At 45.2% G+C, this 19,984-nt stretch overlaps 1 protein-coding gene across 1 annotated transcript in view; it reads left to right on the top strand.

The window, feature by feature from the left end:
- LOC143808064 (putative cation-transporting ATPase 13A4) overlaps positions 1 to 19,984 on the top strand; it is a 536,127-nt gene that overhangs the window by 161,985 nt on the left and 354,158 nt on the right. The window lies entirely within an intron of this gene.

Genomic DNA, 19,984 nt, shown 5'->3' with positions numbered 1-19,984 from the left:
GTGGCCGGTGAACGTGCCTAAAATCCTGGACGTCTCGACGCAGCCTGAGAAACTGTCTACTCCTGGAGGGAAAGTAAGACCTCACTTGCCTCAAGAGAAATCACCCCAAAGATAAAGGAAGCCCCCAACAAATAATAACGGTGAGGTAAGGGGAAAACACAAACGTAGAAATGAAAACAGATTCAGCAAATGAGGCCCGCTAATACTAGATAGCAGAAGACAGATAGGGAACTGTGCGGTCAGTAAAAAACCCTATGCAAAATATCCATGCTGAGAATACAAGAACCCCCACACCAACTAACGGTGTGAGGGGAGAAACTCAGCCCCCTAGAGCTACCAGCAAGCAAGGAAATCACATATTAGCAAGCTGGACAAGAAACAAAAAATAAACCAAGAAACATATGACCACTGATGGTCAAAAAATGAACCAAGCAAAACTTAGCTTCTCTTGAAGAGACTGATAACGAAGGACTGCAGGAGAGCTCCAAAATAGCACTGAAGACATTGACAGCAGGCAACAACTGAGAGTCCAGGTGAACTAAATAGGAAACCAGCTAAGAGATAACGAGACAGCTGATCCTGCCTCAGACCTGCAGAATGACACAAAGAACCACCAGAGGGAGCCCAAAGACAGCACTCACACAGTACCAGTTGTGACCACAAGAGGGAGCCCAAAAACAGAGTTCACAACAGTACCCTCCCCTTGAGGAGGGGTCACTGAACCCTCATCAAAACCTCCAGGGCGATCAGGATGAGCCACATGGAAGGCATGAACCAAATCGGCCGCATGAACATCAGAGGCGACAACCCAGGAATTATCCTCCTGACCATAGCCCTTCCACTTAACCAAATACTGAAGCCTCCGTCTAGAAATACGAGAATCCAAGATCTTCTCCACCACGTACTCCAATTCGCCCTCAACCAGCACCGGAGCAGGGGGTTCAACAGAAGGAACCACAGGCACCACATACCTCCGCAACAAAGACCTATGGAACACGTTATGAATGGCAAACGACGCTGGGAGGTCCAAACGAAATGACACCGGGTTAAGGATTTCCAAAATCTTATAAGGACTGATGAAGAGAGGCTTGAATTTAGGAGAGGAAACCTTCATAGGAACATACCGAGAAGACAGCCATACCAAATCCCCAACAAGAAGTCGGGGACCCACACCGCGACGGCGGTTGGCAAAGCGCTGAGCCTTCTCCTGTGACAACTTCAAATTGTCCACCACATGGTTCCAAATCCGCTGCAACCTATCCACCACAGAATCCACCCCAGGACAGTCAGAAGGCTCAACCTGACCCAAGGAAAAACGAGGATGAAAACCAGAATTGCAGAAAAAAGGCGAAACCAAAGTAGCAGAACTAGCCCGATTATTAAGGGCAAACTCGGCCAATGGCAAAAAAGTCACCCAATCATCCTGATCAGCAGAAACAAAACATCTTAAATAAGTTTCCAAGGTCTGATTAGTTCGCTCGGTTTGACCATTCGTCTGAGGATGGAAGGCCGACGAAAAAGACAAATCAATGCCCATCTTAGCACAAAAGATCCGCCAAAATCTGGACACAAACTGGGATCCTCTGTCAGACACAATATTTTCAGGGATGCCATGCAAGCGAACCACATTCTGAAAAAATAGAGGAACCAAATCGGAGGAGGAAGGCAACTTAGGCAAGGGCACCAAATGGACCATTTTGGAAAAACGATCACACACCACCCAGATGACAGACATTCTCTGAGAGACTGGAAGATCCGAAATAAAATCCATGGAAATGTGCGTCCAAGGCCTCTTCGGGACAGGCAAAGGCAAAAGCAAACCGCTGGCATGAGAACAGCAAGGCTTAGCCCGAGCACAAATCCCACAGGACTGCACAAAGGAACGCACATCCCGCGACAAGGAAGGCCACCAGAAGGACCTAGCCACCAAATCTCTGGTACCAAAAATCCCAGGATGGCCTGCCAACACCGAAGAATGAACCTCGGAAATAACTCTGCTGGTCCATCTATCTGGGACAAACAGTCTCTCTGGTGGGCAACGGTCAGGTCTATCCGCCTGAAATTTCTGCAGCACTCATAGCAAATCTGGGGAAATGGCAGACAAAATCACTCCCTCTCTGAGGATACCAGCCGGCTCTGAAACTCCCAGAGAGTCAGGCACAAAACTCCTAGAAAGAGCATCAGCCTTCACGTTCTTCGAACCAGGTAGGTACAAGACCACGAAATCGAAACGGGAGAAAAACAACGACCAACGAGCCTGTCTAGGATTCAGCCGCTTGGCAGACTCAAGATAAATCAGATTTTTGTGATCAGTTAAGACCATTACACGATGCTTAGCTCCCTCGAGCCAATGTCGCCACTCCTCAAATGCCCACTTCATAGCCAACAACTCCCGATTACCAACATCATAATTTCGCTCGGCAGGCGAAAACTTTCTTGATAAGAAAGCACAAGGCTTCATCACAGAGCAATCAGAGCCTCTCTGCGACCAAACAGCCCCTGCTCCAATCTCAGAAGCATCAACCTTGACCTGAAAAGGAAGAGAGACATCAGGCTGACACAAAACTGGAGCCGAAGAAAACCAGCGCTTCAGCTCCCGAAAGGCTTCCACGGCCGCAGGAGACCAATTAGTCACATCAGAACCCTTCTTGGTCAAATCCGTCAAGGGTTTAACCACGCCAGAAAAATTAGCAATGAAGCGACGGTAAAAATTAGCAAAACCCAAGAACTTCTGAAGACTCTTAACAGATGTAAAAAATTGGAAGTCAGGCCGCACCCTAAATTAATAACGTCTCTATGGACAACAGGGTGCCCGTCCACACCAGGGGATCCATCCCAGTATAAAGTCCAAATGCAAAAGAAGAAACGGACAGCACCACAGCAATTGTGACAGAACAGCTTACGTGTTTAGCGTAGCAGATGGCAGAATAAACACGTAAGCTGTTCTGTCACAATTGCTGTGGTGCTGTCCGTTTCTTCTTTTGCATCTTAACAGATGTAGGCTGAGTCCAGTCATGAATAGCCTGGACCTTGACTGGGTCCATCTCAATAGTAGAAGGAGAAAAAATAAAACCCAAAAAGGAAACCTTCTGTACTCCGAAGAGACATTTTGAGCTCTTCACAAATAAGGCATTAGCACGCAGGACCTGAAATACCATCCTGACCTGCTTCACATGGGACTCCCAGTCCTCAGAAAAGACCAAAATGTCATCCAGATACACAATCATAAATTTATCCAGATATTCTCGGAAGATGTCATGCATGAAGGACTGGAACACAGAAGGAGCATTAGAGAGTCCAAAAGGCATCACCAAGTACTCAAAATGGCCTTCGGGCGTATTAAATGCTGTTTTCCATTCATCCCGCTGCTTAATGCGCACAAGGTTATACGCACCACGAAGATCTATCTTGGTGAACCAACTGGACCCCTTAATCCGAGCAAACAGATCAGACAACAATGGCAAAGGATACTGAAATTTGACCGTGATTTTATTTAGAAGACGATAATCTATACAAGGTCTCAGAGAACCATCCTTCTTGGCCACAAAAAAGAATCCTGCACCAAGAGGGGAGGAGGACGGGCGAATATGTCCCTTCTCTAAAGACTCCTTTATATAGCTCCACATTGCGGCATGTTCTGGTACAGACAAATTAAAAAGTCGTCCCTTAGGGAACTTACTACCAGGAATCAAATTTATAGCACAATCACAATCCCTGTGAGGAGGCAGGGCACCAGATCTGGGCTCATCAAATACATCCTGGTAGTCCGACAAAAACTCAGGGACCTCAGAAGGAGTGGAAGAAGCAATTGATACCAAAGGAGCATCGCCATGAATCCCCTGGCAACCCCAACTTGACACAGACATAGCTTTCCAATCCAGAACTGGATTATGGGCCTGCAGCCATGGCAGACCCAACACGACAACATCATGCAAATTATGCAGCACAAGAAAGCGAATCACCTCCTGATGTACAGGAGTCATGCACATGGTCACTTGAGTCCAATATTGAGGCTTATTCTCAGCCAATGGTGTAGCATCAATTCCCCTCAGTGGAATAGGGAATTCCAAAGGCTCCAGGACAAAACCACAGCGCCTGGCAAACGACAAATCCATCAGATTCAGGGCAGCACCTGAATCCACAAAAGCCATAACCGAGTAGGATGACAAAGAACAAATTAAAGTAACAGACAAAATGAATTTAGGCTGTATAGTACCAATGGTGACAGGTTTAGCGATTTTTTTAACGCGCTTAGAGCATGCTGAGATAACATGAGTTGAATCACCACAGTAAAAGCACAACCCATTTTGACGTCTATGATTTTGCCGCTTAATTCTGGTCAGAACTCGGTCACATTGCATAAACTCAGGTCTCTGTTCAGAAAACACCGCCATATGGTGCGCAGATTTGCTCTCCCGCAAACGCCGATCAATCTGAATGGCCAAAGCCATTGAGTCATTCAGACTTGCAGGCGTGGGGAACCCCACCATAACATTCTTAATGGCTTCAGAAAGACCTTCTCTGAAATTTGCAGCCAGGGCACACTCATTCCACTGAGTAAGCACCGACCATTTCCAAAATTTTTGACAATACACCTCAGCTTCATCCTGGCCCTGAGAAAGAGCCAGCAAGGCCTTTTCTGCCTGGTTCTCAAGATTAGGTTCCTCATAAAGCAGTCCAAGCGCCAGAAAAAACACATCCACATTCAGCAATGCAGGATCTCCTGGCACCAGAGAGAAAGCCCAATCTTGAGGGTCGCCACGTAACAAGGAGATAACAATTTTAACTTGCTGATAAAGGAAGCCCTCAACAAATAATAACGGTGAGGTAAGGGGAAAACACAAACGTAGAAATGAAAACAGATTCAGCAAATGAGGCCCGCTAATACTAGATAGCAGAAGACAGATAGGGAACTGTGCGGTCAGTAAAAAACCCTATGCAAAATATCCATGCTGAGAATACAAGAACCCCCACACCAACTAACGGTGTGAGGGGAGAAACTCAGCCCCCTAGAGCTACCAGCAAGCAAGGAAATCACATATTAGCAAGCTGGACAAGAAACAAAAAATAAACCAAGAAACATATGACCACTGATGGTCAAAAAATGAACCAAGCAAAACTTAGCTTCTCTTGAAGAGACTGATAACGAAGGACTGCAGGAGAGCTCCAAAATAGCACTGAAGACATTGACAGCAGGCAACAACTGAGAGTCCAGGTGAACTAAATAGGAAACCAGCTAAGAGATAACGAGACAGCTGATCCTGCCTCAGACCTGCAGAATGACACAAAGAACCACCAGAGGGAGCCCAAAGACAGCACTCACACAGTACCAGTTGTGACCACAAGAGGGAGCCCCAAAACAGAGTTCACAACACGAAGCTACTCGATCATCCCTAGTTAGCACTAAATAGTTTAAGTTAGTGAAGTGAAGTGAGAAAAATATAGTCAGAAATTAACTTCATGGGATCACATATTTAAAAATTGGCATGTGCATATTTTTTCACCCCTATTGCAATGAAGTCTCTAAAAGTTTTTGGTGCCAGCAATTACCTTCATATTTCACATGCTCAGTGAAAGAAAGTTCATCTGTGTGCAATCTAAGCCTCACATGATATGTCAGTATAAACGGTATATGCATTTTCGGAAAGGCCACAGAGGCTTTAATGCCATTAAGCAAGGGGCACCACTAACCAAACAACTCCGTGAAGACCAAGGAGATTTCTAAACAAATCAGGGACAAAGTAGTTGAGAAGTACAAGTCACGGTTGAAAAAAAATCCCAATCTCTGATGATCCCCCGGAGCACCATCAAATAATTAATAATCAAATGGAAAGAATATGGTACCATCATGATCCAGTTCGGGTTTTTTTTCCGCTATTATCTCTCTGGACTGGTCGTGCAGGGGTTAATCCCCTTGGCATCGTTTTGGAGCTGGCTGGGATTTTTGAGTCCTTTGCACTCTGCTGGCCAGCGTCAGAGATAGTTCATGCTTCCAGGCTAGAGCATATACTCTGGTGATCCTTCTGCCTCTGACTTCCCGTATTTGTATTAGACCTGTTCCCTATCCCTGATTTAATGTTAGTCTGGTGGTTTCCCTACAGTATAAGACTCGGCCTGATCTCTGAACCCCGCCTCCTGTTTTCCATTTCTGATACCACGTTCCCCGACTGACATTGACTCTCTGGCTTACCCCAACTTTATCTTATGTCTCACGTTTTGGATACCGCGCTCCTGTTTGGCTCTGACTTCTGGCTTGTCTCTGACTGCATGCTTTACTTCTGGTACTTCTGCTCCTGACTTGTTCGCACTCAACTCGCCTGACCACGCTTTCGTTACCTGTTATACCTGTGCGGCTGCTCAGTGTTGCTGAACTGTGAATGTGTGGCCTCTCTTCCCTCACCAGCACCCTCTGGTGGAGGTTGTGCTACACTGCACCGCAGCTGCATCACAGGTACCACAACAAACCTGAAAAAGAGGAAAAAATCCTCCAATATTTAAGAAAAAGCAAAAACAGGCAGATATGCTTACCTGTCTGACTAGGCCTAAAAACAAATGCACTAACAGGGTGCAGCAGACCCAAGTAAAATGGCAACTGCACAGGTGCAATAATACCAAATGAAACAGCCAGCTTTCAATCAGGGATTGGCCGTGTGGCACACCAGTGCAAAAAAAAATATAATCTGTATGTGGCAATGTTCACACAAGGAATCTGGAGAGCAGTGCTAACTAAAATGCATCCTGTGTGAACAGAGGCCACAGTTTCCAGAACCATTTGGGCCCAACTGCACCCCGAAAAAAAATATATAAATTGGACAAAAACATGTCAATATATGTAAGGTATTGGCTGATATTCTGGCCATAATATGTAAGCTGGCAAGCTGTGTCAATGGTCCTTACATTTGCTAGTCCTACTCTAACATAAAAACCACAAAAAGAGGAGAAAATCCTCCAATATTCAAGGAAAAACAAAAACAGGCAGAGATGCTTACCTGTCTAACTAGGCCTCAATACAAATGCACTATCAGGGTGCAGCGGACCCAGGTAGAATGGCAACTGCACAGGTGCAATAATACCAAATGAAATAGACAGCCTTCAATCAGGGATTGGCTGTGTGGCACACCAGTGCAAACAAACCTACCAAGTGATGGCCATCCACCAGAACACTCAGCCCGGGCAAGGAAGCCATTAATCAGAAAGGCGGTACAGAGACCGAAGGTAACCCTTAATTATCTGCAGAGTTCTCAAGAGGAGACTGTGGTATCTGTCCATACAGCCACAAGAAGTTGTACACAGTTGGCCTTTATGAAAGAATGACCATAAAAAGCTTTTAATTATACAAAAATAATAAGGCTCGTTTTGAGTTTCCAAATGACATGTGGGAGACTCCCTAAATGTATGGAGGAAGGTGCTGTGGTCAGATGAGACCAACACAGCTCATCACCTCAAGAACACCATCCCAACAGTAAGACATGGTGGTCACAGCATCATGCTGTGGGGATGTTTTTCGGCAGCAGGGACAGGGAAAATGGCCCAAGTTGAGGGGAAGATGGATGGAGTGAAATAAAGGGATATTCTTAACCAAAATTTTTTTTTTGCCTGTCAGTTATTTCAGAAAGGGAAGGAGGTTTACCTTCCAACAAGGCAATGAGTCAAAGCCACACAGGTGGTTTTAACCAGAAATGTATAAATGTTTTGATGTGGCCTAGGCAAAGTCCAGACCTTAATCCAATTGATAAACTGTGGTCAGACTTGAAGATTGCTGTTCACCACAGGAAGCCATCTAACTTGAAGGATCTGGAGCAGTTTTGCCCTGAGGAATGGGCAAAAAGAAAGTGGCAAGATGTAGAAAGCTCATAGAGACTTATCTAAAGTGAGTTGCAGCTGGAATTGCAGCAGAGACTGTACAAAGTACTGACTTTAAGGGGGTGAATAGTCATGCACATTGACATTTTACGTTATTTTGTCATATTTGTTGATTGCTTCACACAAAAAAGAAAACACATGTTCACAATTGTAGGCATATTCTTTTCATTAACTGAAGAAAATCCTCAAGTAACTGAAATCCCAGGTTGTGAGGTATGAAAGGGGTAAAAATGCCAAGGGGATGTGAATAATTTTGCAAGCTACTGTAGAGCGGAGCACTCTTCTTTGAGTGACAGTTCCGGTTGGTAGCAGAGCTGAAAAATTAGTAGAACTTTAACACTGCAATAATAATAATAATAATAATTTTTATTTATATAGCGCCAACATATTCCGCAGCGCTTAACAACTTATAGAGGGGACTTGTACAGACAATAGACATTACAGCATAACAGAAATCACAGTTCAAAACAGATACCAGGAGGAATGAGGGCCCTGCTCGCAAGCTTACAAACTATGAGGAAAAGGGGAGACACGAGAGGTGGATGGTAACAATTGCTTTAGTTATTTGGACCAGCCATAGTGTAGGGCTTGGGTGTTCATGTAAAGCTGCATGAACCAGTTAACAGCCTAAGTATGTAGCAGTACAGACACAGAGGGCTATTAACTGCATAAAGTGTATGAGAACACGATGCAAGGAACCTGATTATGTGTTTTTTTTTTCTATTTTTAATAGGCCACACAGGGATAGTTAGGTTAATGCGTTGAGGCGGTAGGCCAGTCTGAACAAATGCGTTTTTAGGGCACGCTTAAAACTGTGGGGATTGGGGATTAATCGTATTAACCTAGGTAGTGCATTCCAAAGAATCGGCGCAGCACGTGTAAAGTCTTGGAGACGGGAGTGGGAGGTTCTGATTATTGAGGATGCTAACCTGAGGTCATTAGCGGAGCGGAGGGCATGGGTAGGGTGGTAGACTGAGACCAGAGAGGAGATGTAGGGTGGTGCTGAGCCATGGAGTGCTTTGTGGATGAGGGAAGTAGTTTTGTACTGGATTCTGGAGTGGATGGGTAGCCAGTGTAATGACTGGCACAAGGTAGAGGCATCGGTGTAACGGTTGGTGAGGAATATGATCCTGGCAGCAGCATTCAGGACAGATTGGAGCGGGGAGAGTTTGGTAAGAGGGAGGCCGATTAGTAGAGAGTTACAATAGTCCAAACGAGAATGAATAAGTGAGACAGTAAGAGTATTTGCAGAGTCGAAAGTAAGAAAAGGGCGAATTCTAGAAATGTTTTTGAGATGCAGATAAGAAGAGCGAGCCAGTGATCGGATGTGGGGGGTGAATGAAAGCTCGGAATCAAGGATGACCCCAAGGCAGCGGGCATGTTGCTTTGGAGTAATGAGTGAACCGCACACGGAGATGGCAATGTCAGGCAAAGGTAGGTTAGTAGAGGGAGAGAACACGAGGAGTTCAGTTTTTGACAGGTTCAGTTTCAGATAGAGGGAGGACATGATGTTAGAGACAGCGGTAAGACAATCACTGGTGTTTTCTAAGAAGGTCGGAGTGAAAGCAGGAGAAGAGGTGTATAATTGGGTGTCATCAGCATAGAGATGGTACTGGAACCCAAATCTACTGATTGTTTGTCCAATAGGGGCAGTATACAAAGAGAAGAGGAGGGGGCCTAGGACTGATCCTTGAGGAGCAAGAGATCTTCTGTAACTCATTCAGCTATTACTTGTTCGTTCTCAATTTTACACTAATTCATATGTTTACATATAGAGTGGCATGTAAAAATTTGGGCACCCTTGGTCAAAATTACTGTTATTGTGAACAGTTAAGCAAGTTGAAGATGACAGGATCTCTAAAAGACCTTAAGTTAAAGATGACACATTCCCTTTGTATTTTAGGCTAAAAAAAGTATTGTAATTTTTTTTCATTTCAAAAATAACAAAAAGAAAAATGAATCAATGGAGATTTATGTACTCAGATAAGTTTGACCAAGGTTTCAGACTTTTATTAGCCTGTTAGGGTTATGGCTTATTCACTACAATTGTTAGGGATGGGCAGGTGAAGTAAATTTCCTGGCTTTATAAAAAGTCAGTTACCTCTAGTGTTGAGCGATACCGTCCGATACCTGAAAGTATCGGTATCGGATAGTATCGGCCGATACCCGAAAAGTATCGGATATCGCCGATACCCGATACTAGGGTTGGGCGAAACGGGTCGGCAATTTTCAGAAGTCGCCGACTTTTGGCAAAGTCGGGTTTCATGAAACCCGACCCGACCCCTGTGTGGGGTCGGCCATGAAGTCGGCGATCTTCTGAATCTGGAATCGGAATTCCGATACCGATTCCCGATATGTTTAAGATATCGGGAATTGGTATCGGAATTCAGATTTAAGTGTAAAATAAAGAATTCAAATAAAAAATATCGCTATACTTACCATCTGATGCGCCCTGGTACTAAGCGGGAACCTTCCTTCCTTAGAATCAGCCTTCCAGGACCTTGCGGTGACGTCGCGGTGACGTCGCGGCTTGTGATTGGTCGCGCGGCCGCCCATGTGACCGCTCGCGCGACCAATCACAAGCCGCGACGTCACCGTGACGTCACCGAGGGTCCTGGAAGGGCTGATTCTTAGGAAGGAAGGCTGCCAGAAAGAAGCAGGGCGCGTCCGAGGATGAGTATATACCTAATAGGAATATACTCACCCTCGGCTTCTTTCCGGCAGCCTTCCTTCCTAAGAATCAGCCCTTCCAGGACCCTCGGTGACGTCACGGTGACGTCGCGGCTTGTGATTGGTCGCGCGAGCGGTCACATGGGCGGCCGCGCGACCAATCACAAGCCGCGACGTCACCGCAAGGTCCTGGAAGGCTGATTCTAAGGAAGGAAGGTTCCCGCTTAGTACCAGGGCGCATGAGATGGTAAGTATGGCGATATTTTTTATTTTAATTCTTTATTTTACACTTAAATATGGATCGCAGGGCCTGAAGGAGAGTTTCCGCTCCTTCAGACCCTGGGAACCATTGGAAACCCAATGCACTGCATTGGGTTTCGAGTTTCGGCTGACCCCGACCCCGACTTTTTTATAGGATCGGCCGATTTCACTCGATCCGACTTTTGAAAAAGTCGCGTTTCGTGAAACCCGACCCGATCCTATAAATGTAAAGGTCGCTCAACCCTACCCGATACCAATACAAGTCAATGGGACACCAAGTATCGGAAGGTATCCTGATGGTTCCCAGGGTCTGAAGGAGAGGAAACTCTCCTTCAGGCCCTGGGATCCATATTAATGTGTAAAATAAAGAATAAAAATAAAAAATATTGATATACTGACCTCTCCGATGCAGCCTGGACGTTACCGATGTAAACGGCAGCCTCCGTTCCTAAGAATGAGCGCTTGAAAGACCTTAGATGACGTCGCGGCTTGTGATTGGTCGCGTGGCGGTCACGCGACCGCTCATGCGACCAATCACAAGCTGCGACGTCATCTAAGGTCTTTCAAGCGCTCATTCTTAGGAACGTAGGCTGCCGGTTACATCGGTAACGTCCAGACTGCATCGGAGAGGTGAGTATATCAATATTTTTAATTTTTATTCTTTATTTTACACATTAATATCAATCCCGATACTGATTCCCGATATCACAAAAGTATCGGAACTCGGTATCGGAATTCCGATACCGCAAATATCCGCCGATACCCGATACTTGCGGTATCGGAATGCTCAACACTAGTTACCTCTAATCTTTTGCCAAAAACAGCAGCAATGGGTTCTTCTATGAAGCTGCCAAGTACTCTGAAAATGAAAATGATGGAGTCCCACAAAGCAGGCTATAAGAAGTTAGCAAAGACTTTTCAAGTTGCCCTTTCCTCAATTTAAAATGTAATTAAGAAATGGCAGTCAAAAGCAACAATGGAGGTCAACATAAGGTCTAGAATACCAAGCAGCATTTCAATGAGAGCTGCTCATAGGATTGCTAAAGAGGAAAATCAGAACCTCCGCTTGACTGCAAAAACTTTTAGAAAGATTTATCAGACTCTGGAGTTGTGGTACATTGTTTTACTGTTCAGCAACACATGCACAAAAATGTTCTTCATGGAAGAGTAATGAGAAGAAAACCTCCCCTGTGTCCTCACCATAAAATTCAGTGTCAGAAATATGCAAAAGTAAATCTAAACAAGTCCAGTGGACCGATGAGTTTAGAATAGAACTCTTTGGCCACAATGATCATGTATGTGTGGAGAAAAAAGGGCATTTTAATATCAGGAAAAGAACATCTTGCCAACCATTTAGCATGTGGGTGAATAAATCATACTTTGTGGTTGTTTTGCAGCCAAAAGCACCTGGAACATTTCACGGGAAGAGAGAATAGATTGAGTGAAATTTAAGCAAATTCTTGATGCAAACATAACATCATCTGTAAATAAGCGGACGTTGAAAAGAGAATGGTTTCTATACATAGATAATGATCCTAAGCACATATTAGAATTCACAATAGACTACATCAAAAGGCACAGGATGAAGGTTTTACAATGGCCCTCACACAGTCCTCTTATCTGAGCATCGTTGAAATTCTGTGAATAGATATCAAAATAGCAGTGCATGCAAGACGACCCAGAAATCTCACAGAACTAGAAACATTTTCCAAGGAAGAATGGATGAAAAATCCTCAAACAAAAATTAAGACTCTTGTCTGGCAACAAAATGCATTTACAAGCTGTGATATTGTCAAAAGGGGGTGCTACTAGGTATTAACCATAGTTGGTGCCCAAACTTTTGCATCAGACTATTTTCCTTTTTGTAATTTTTAAAATATAGAAGATGACAATATATATTGTTGTAGATCAGATCACTCAGCTGTACACAGAGGTTGACACAAGAACACTGTCTCTTTAAAATCTTCACAGGTTTATTATATATGGGACAAAAAACATGGTGAAGTCAAAATAATCATGTCCCTTTGGACAAAAACAGGAAAAACAAAAAAAGTGGTAACACAAAACACAGTCCTTGTGGTAGCAGGGATCTGCCTGCTTAGGATTAGCAAAACACAAGGTACAAGTTAGTACAAACACTTCTCTGGAGTTAGCCGACACTGATCAATGAACACCAAATGCCTCAGAAGACAGACTTCTTAAACCCCAGACCACACCCTGGGGTGAAGGTAAAGTGAACATCCTCCCACCCGCTCTATACTTATCCACAAAACTCAGCTATTAATATGACCGATTAATCCCTCTGAACAAGTGGTGGAGAATGAGGAGACATTTATGAAGGCCTCATTAAAAACTAGGTCCAATGTAAAGGAGCATCTCTCCTAGACTTGTAATGCCCATACATGAAGTGCATGGGCTGACACATTTCCCCATGGGGGGTACATTTTTTAAAACTATTTTATGGGCATCATAGACACCCTTGCCAAAAATTGGACTGGCTGTAGCAGCACAGAGCACATTAACTCTGCTGATCTAGTGGCGGAGACTGATGACACGTTGAGGAAGGCCTCATTAGAAACTAGGCCCTATGTAAAGGAGCTGGTCTTCTAGACTTATAATGCCCATACATGAAGTGCATGGGCTTACAAACATTGCCCCATGGGGGTACATTTTTAAAAACTATTTTATGGGCATCATAGACACCCTTGCCAAAAATTGGACTGGCTGTAGCAGCACATAACACGTTAACCCTGGTGATCTAGTGGCAGAGAATGAGGAGACATTGATGAAGGCCTCATTAATAACTAGGCCCAATGTAAAGGAGCATGTCTCCTAGACTTGTAATGCCCATACACGAAGTGCATGGGCTGACAAACATTTCCTCTTGGGGGTACATTTTTTAAAACTATTTTATGGGCATCATAGACACCCTTGCCAAAAATTGGACTGACTTTAGCAGCACCGATCACATTAACCCTGGTAATCTAGTGGCGGAGAATGAGGAGGCATAATGATAAATCACACTGAAATCAAACCAAACAAATGAATAAAAGGATGTGAATCCACCTATGAAAGAAAATAACAAAAGAGAGGGGCGAACACAGGTTGATAGATATGAAGCCAGAATGTGTCCAATGAGATATATTGGTCCCTAGCAACAGCTCAGAGACAGGGATAGAAATATAATATAATCGTATTTCAACATTTTTATATCGGAGTGGTATACACAAGGTCATACGAGGATGGTGCAGAGATAGAAAAAATTTAAAATGTAAGAATAAATGGGAATAATATACGTACATCTAATTTTTATGACATTTCCCCCTGGGGGAGTAACATTTGTTTTGCTTTCAAATTAGTAACGGGCATCATAAAAACACACTTGCACACAAATTGAGTGACTTTTGCATCACGGAATACGTTCACCCTGGTGTTCTAGTGGTTGTGGATGATGAGGATGAGGATAAGGAGGAGAACAACACCAAACAGACCAAATCAGGAAGCGTATACCCATGTGTGGTTGTGAAGAGATGAATGAGAATACACCTCTACAAAAAAAGACAATGTATTAGAGGTTATGTTTCGCTGTTTTCACTTGGTGGTGTACAAAAGTCTTGCCCAATCCAGCCCTTGTTCATTTTTATAAGAGTCAGCCTGTCAGCATTTTCAGTTGACAGGCGAATGCGCTTATCTGTTATAATTCCACCAGCGGCACTAAAAACCCGGCTCGGACAGAACACTAGCAGCAGAGCAGGCCAGGTCCTCCAAGGCGTAGAGAGCCAGTTCATGCCACGTGTCCAGCTTGGATACCCAATAATTAAAAGGCACAGAGGAATACCGGAGGATGTTTGTACGATCTGCAAGGTACTCCCTCAGCATCTTCCCAAACATTGCACTTCTTGTGACAGCACCCCTTGCCTCTGTGCCGGCACGATGGGAAGGTCTGAGAAAACTGTCCCAGAACTTTGCCATTGCTCCCCTGCTTGAGCTGGATTGTACTTCTGTCTCTCTCTCTTGGAGTCCATGGTTGTACAACAAATTCTGACGTCTGCTGCCAATGTTCTCACATGGGAATTTTTAAAGTAATTCCGCTACAAGGGCCCTCTGGTACATCAACATTTTAGTACATCTGCCTGCCTCTGGATGAAGAGATTGAAAATTCTCCTTGTAGCATGGGTCTAGAAGTGTCACCAACCAGTAATAAGTATCAATGAAAATTTTAATAATGCAAGGGTTACGGGAAACGCAGCACAGCATAAAGTCAGCCATGCGTGCCAGACTGCCAACAGGCAAGACTTCCGTATCCTCACCAACAGGACGACTGACCATGCTTTCTTCCTCCTCCTCATCTTCCCATTCCTCCTTCCTGTACTCAGGCCATCCCCACTGAACAGACGGTATGACAGCTGTGCTTATAGTACCATCTATAGCGCATGAAAATAGCTCCTGTTCGTCCTCCTACTAATACTTATTGTCTACCAAACCACGTTGGGACGTCATGTGGCTGGGCTGACTGTAATCACCCTGTATGTTTCCTTGCTCCATGTCCTTGCACTCTCCTTGCAATGCATCCTCTTTAATTGTGAGCAGAGAGGTTTTCAGAATGCAGAGAAGCGGAATCATGACACTAATTATGGAGTCATCGCTGCTCACCATCTTGGTGCAGTCCTCAAAGTTTTGGAGGATGGTAAATATGTCTGACATCCATGTCCACTCCTGAGGTCTTATGTGTGGAGTCTGAAATGAATATCAAAGGCTTTGTTGATACTGGTAGTCAAAAACTGCCCTCTTCTGCTCACAAATCCTTTCCAAATATGCAGTGTAGATTTCCAGCACGTGGGGAGATCACACACCAGTCAGTGAGCCGGAAGCTGCAAATGCTGCTGAAGCACGGCAAGGGTGGCTGAAGCTGTAGCTGACTTTTTAATAAAATGGGCAGACAGACGGTGTACTTTCACTAGCAGATCCGGCAGCTCCTGGTAGCTTTTGAGAAAATATTGAACCACGAGATTAAGCACATGGGCCAGGCAAGGTACATGTGTGAGCTCACCTTGCCTCAGAGCTGCCACGAGGTTACGGCCATTGTCACACACAACCATGCCTGGCTATTGGTTCAGCCATGTCATCAAAATATCTGACTGATCTTTCAGCGCTTTCCACAACTCTTCAGCATTGTGCGGTTTGTCACCTATGCAGATTAGCTTCAGCACAGCCAGTTGCCGCTTGGCTGAGGCAGTGCTGCAGTGCTTCCACCTTCTTACTGATGTGTTCCTTTCAGAGATGGAGGCTGGAAAGGAGGATCAGGAGGTGCAGGAGACTGTGGGTGCAACCCTGATTGACGTAGGGCCCGCAATCCTCGGAATGGGGAGGATGTGTTCCATTCCAAGATCCGACACGTTCCTGCTTCCAATATGTTAACCCAGTGTGCCAGTGAGATGTACCGTCCCTGCCCACAGGCACTTGGCCATTTGTCCGTGGTTAGGTGGACTTTCACAGTAACAGCATTGTTGAGGGCACGGGTAATGTTGTGGGACACATGCTGGTGTAATGCCGGTAAGGCACACCGGAAGAAGTAGTGGCGACTGGGGACCGAGTACATTGGGACAGCCGCCGCCATCTGGTTACGGAAATCTTCTGTCTCAACAAGCCAAAAAGGCAACATATTGAGTGCAAGAGAATGAGAAATATTAGAATTTAGTACTGTGGCCTGTGGAGCGTTGGCTGGGGTTTTTTGCTTGTGTTCCAAAGACTGGGGTATAGACAACTGAAGGCTGTGCTGGGACGTGGATGGGCTTGATGATGGTGCTGGTTGACTGTGCGCAACAACACGTGCAGGGCTTGAAGCATCTTCACAGACACAGTGAACTGGGGATTGGCTTCTACGCAAAACAGTGGAAGAAGCAGTGGTTGTCATCTGCAGTGTTCCTGGAGCCTGGGGTTTGGCCTAGAAAGTCGGGTGCTTTGTGGCTATGTGCCTAATCATGCTGGTGGTGGTCAGGCTGGTAGTTTTTCTACCATTACTGATGCGGGCATGGCAGGTGCTGCAAATGGCCTGTTTGGGGTTATCAGCAGAGTCTTTAAAAATTAACCAGACTCATGAAGACCTAACAGTTGGAATGGCAACTTCCTTCATATTGGTGTTTTGGGGAATAGATGCACGCTTTCTCTCTGTGGCCACCACACTGCTTCTTCCTGCCTGATGGGGTGATATGTGTTGTGAATTCTGCTTTTGGGCTCCCTCCGGTGGTTGTAGGTGGTAATGCAGTTGTCCCTGGGTTGCAGTCCTGGTCAGGTGTATCTGCTGATTGCAGTTCTGACTGGGGTATTTAGGCGTGCAGGATTCATTAGTCCTTGCCAGTTGTCCATGGTTTTTGGGAGGTGTTTGTCCTTGATTTGTTCCTTCTGCCTTGCTGCCAAATCAGCAAAGAAAAGTGTCTGGTTTTGTTTCTGTGGCACACATGCTGTGTGCTCAGTAATTCAGTGCTATTCATTTTTTGTCCAGCTTAGATTGTGTCAGTATTTTCTCAGTCTTGTTGAATTCTCAGGAGTTGCAGATATACATTCCATGTCTTTAGTTAGATTGTGGAACTTTTTGTATTATCTGCTGTGGATATTTTTGGAAGGGTTTTAATACTGACCGCTTAGTATTCTGTCCTATCTTTCCCTATTTAGCTAGAGTGGCCTCTTTTGCTAAATTCTGTTTTCTGCCTGTGTGTGTCTTTCCTCTCCTATTCACAGTCAATATTCATGGGGGGCTGCCTATCCTTTGGGGTTCTACTCTGAGGCAAGGTAGTATTCCTATTTCCATCTATAGGGGTATTTAGTTCTCCGGCTGTGTCGAGGTGTCTAGGGTTTGTTAGGCACACCCCACGGCTACTTCTAGTTGCGGTTAGTCCAGGGTTTGCGGTCAGTACAGTTTCCACCTACTCCAGAGAAAGTTTCATGCGGCTCCAAAGTCACCAGATTATAACAGATATGCCTCATTCCCCATGTGTGCTGCTGTCCTCACTCTGCATGTTCTCCTGTCAGGTTGGGTCAGTCACTATGTCATCCACCACCTCGTCTTCCACATCCGCACCCTGCTCCTCCTTCTGACTTTGTGGCAACTGCGTCTCATCATCATCGACCTCTTGTGATACTTTCCCACCATCGCCTTCATGTGACTGTGGCTGTTCAAATCCTTGGGCAACGCTACATGCGATCTCATCTGGCCCCACTTCAAGTTGATCGCCCGAGAGTCCAGAATATTTAAAGGGAAAACTGAACTTCTCTTTGGAGTGTCCAAGTGTGGGATCAGTTGTCTCAGGGCACTCGACATGGTGGGAGGAAGGAGGATCATTGTGAGTAATATCCATTCCAAGCTCACAGCTACTCAGACTTGACCATGTGGAATACATGGTGGTGGCTGTGGTGGCTAAGTGACTGGAAGCATTATCCGCTATCCAACCAACAAACGTTTCACACTGCTCTAGCTTCAATAGTGGTGTGTGTGGTCCCCTAGAAATTGGGACAAAAAAGTCAAGCGCAAATATGTGGGTATTTGTTGTGGCCCACTTTCAGCTTGGCCACTGCCTTGTCCTCTGCATGCACCATAAGCATCACATCCACTTCCCCTCCCTTGCCCCTTGCCCATTTTAAATGGACTACTGAAATATTTGAAAAGCTCAATACAGATGGATTTATAAGGAGAAAACTTTAATGTGATTAGTATGCCTGAAAAGCAAGTATTTGGAGCAGAGATACACTGAGTGTATGACGGAGATAACAGACAGTTAAAATATGTTTTTGAGGTTTTTTTAAATATTTTTTAGACAAAAAATGAGCAGACCATGGCAAACAGACAAAACAATGCAACGTATGCCTGTGAAGTGAATATTTTGACACCACAGATACACCAGGCCTCTGACAGAGATAACAGACTGTAAAACATTTTTCAAATGTATTTTGGTAATTTTTGAAAACACTAAATACCGAGTAGACCAAGGCTAGCAGACAGAATAATGCAACATATGCCTGCAAAGCGAAGATTTGGACACCACAGATACACCAGGAGTCTGACTGAGATAACAGATTGATCAAAATGTGGCCTTGATTTTTTGTGGCACATCAAAATTGTGTCAATAATTTGGCTATGACACTATGTACTCACATATGGTACCCGCAGGCCTTGCACTAATGTGGATATGTGCACATAGACTCCCCTGCCTACCTAGCGCTGCAATCTCTGTTCTGCAGAATTAGCCCTTAAAAGGACTGTTGGTTTATCAGGATTTGTGGACTGAACACTAGAAGACCCACACTAACTATTAAAAGAACAATTCTGACCCTATCTCAGCAGCAGCTCTCCCTACACAAGCTTAGTCCAGAGCAGAATGCGGTGAGCAGGGTCACGTCAGGTCTCTTATAGACCGGCCAGCCAATCGCTATAATACCGCAACAAAGTTGGCTGCGGCATTACAGTGCATTGCAGACTATCCCTGCATGGTTATTGGCGCTCTAAAGAGCGCCAAAATTGCAGGGTGGAGACCGGAGCTCCCTCCGAATAATCCCGGATTTACTTGGTGCTCACCAAGTACACCGAGCATAGTGATACTGTAACAACTCAGCTGGCATCACTGCATGGCCTCCCATCCCCCACCTGCATTACACTCAAACTCACTCACTTCTCTGGGCCTTGTTGTGACTTCTCTCTGCTGCCAGCTCCATGCTGTGTGCCTCATGTCTGCTGTTTGCTCTGTGCATGCTCTGTCTGTGTGCATGGGGGGGGCGGCGCCGGCAACTCTTGTTTCTTATAGAGACTGTGTGCACCTTGCTAAGGTGTCCCTGGCCAATCGCCATGAGGCTTCCTGTATTTAAGACATCCCCACCCATTGGTGGGGGCCTGTGCAACTTACTCCCTCAGTCAGTTCTTAGCTGCTGAGCTGCCAGGCCCTGTCTCGCTTATTCTCATGTCTGCCACCCAAGGGGGCGTTGTACCCTGGTCTGTTTCCTGTGTAGCCACCCAGCGGGGCTTCGTACCCTGGCCTATGTTCGCCACCCAGAGGGGCGTTGTACCCTGACTTGTGTCCATGTCTGTGTGCCTTGTCTCGTTCCTGACTCTGTCTTAGTCTAGTCCCGTTCCTGTGTCCGTTTATATCCCTGTCTTGGTTTGCTTTTTCTGCTGTGCGTACTCTGTGTCTTGCTTTGCTCT

This window comes from Ranitomeya variabilis, chromosome 2 (genome assembly GCF_051348905.1).
Source record: "Ranitomeya variabilis isolate aRanVar5 chromosome 2, aRanVar5.hap1, whole genome shotgun sequence".
NCBI classification, from domain to species: domain Eukaryota; kingdom Metazoa; phylum Chordata; class Amphibia; order Anura; family Dendrobatidae; genus Ranitomeya; species Ranitomeya variabilis.
This window is presented reverse-complemented; position numbering and strand designations above follow the sequence as displayed.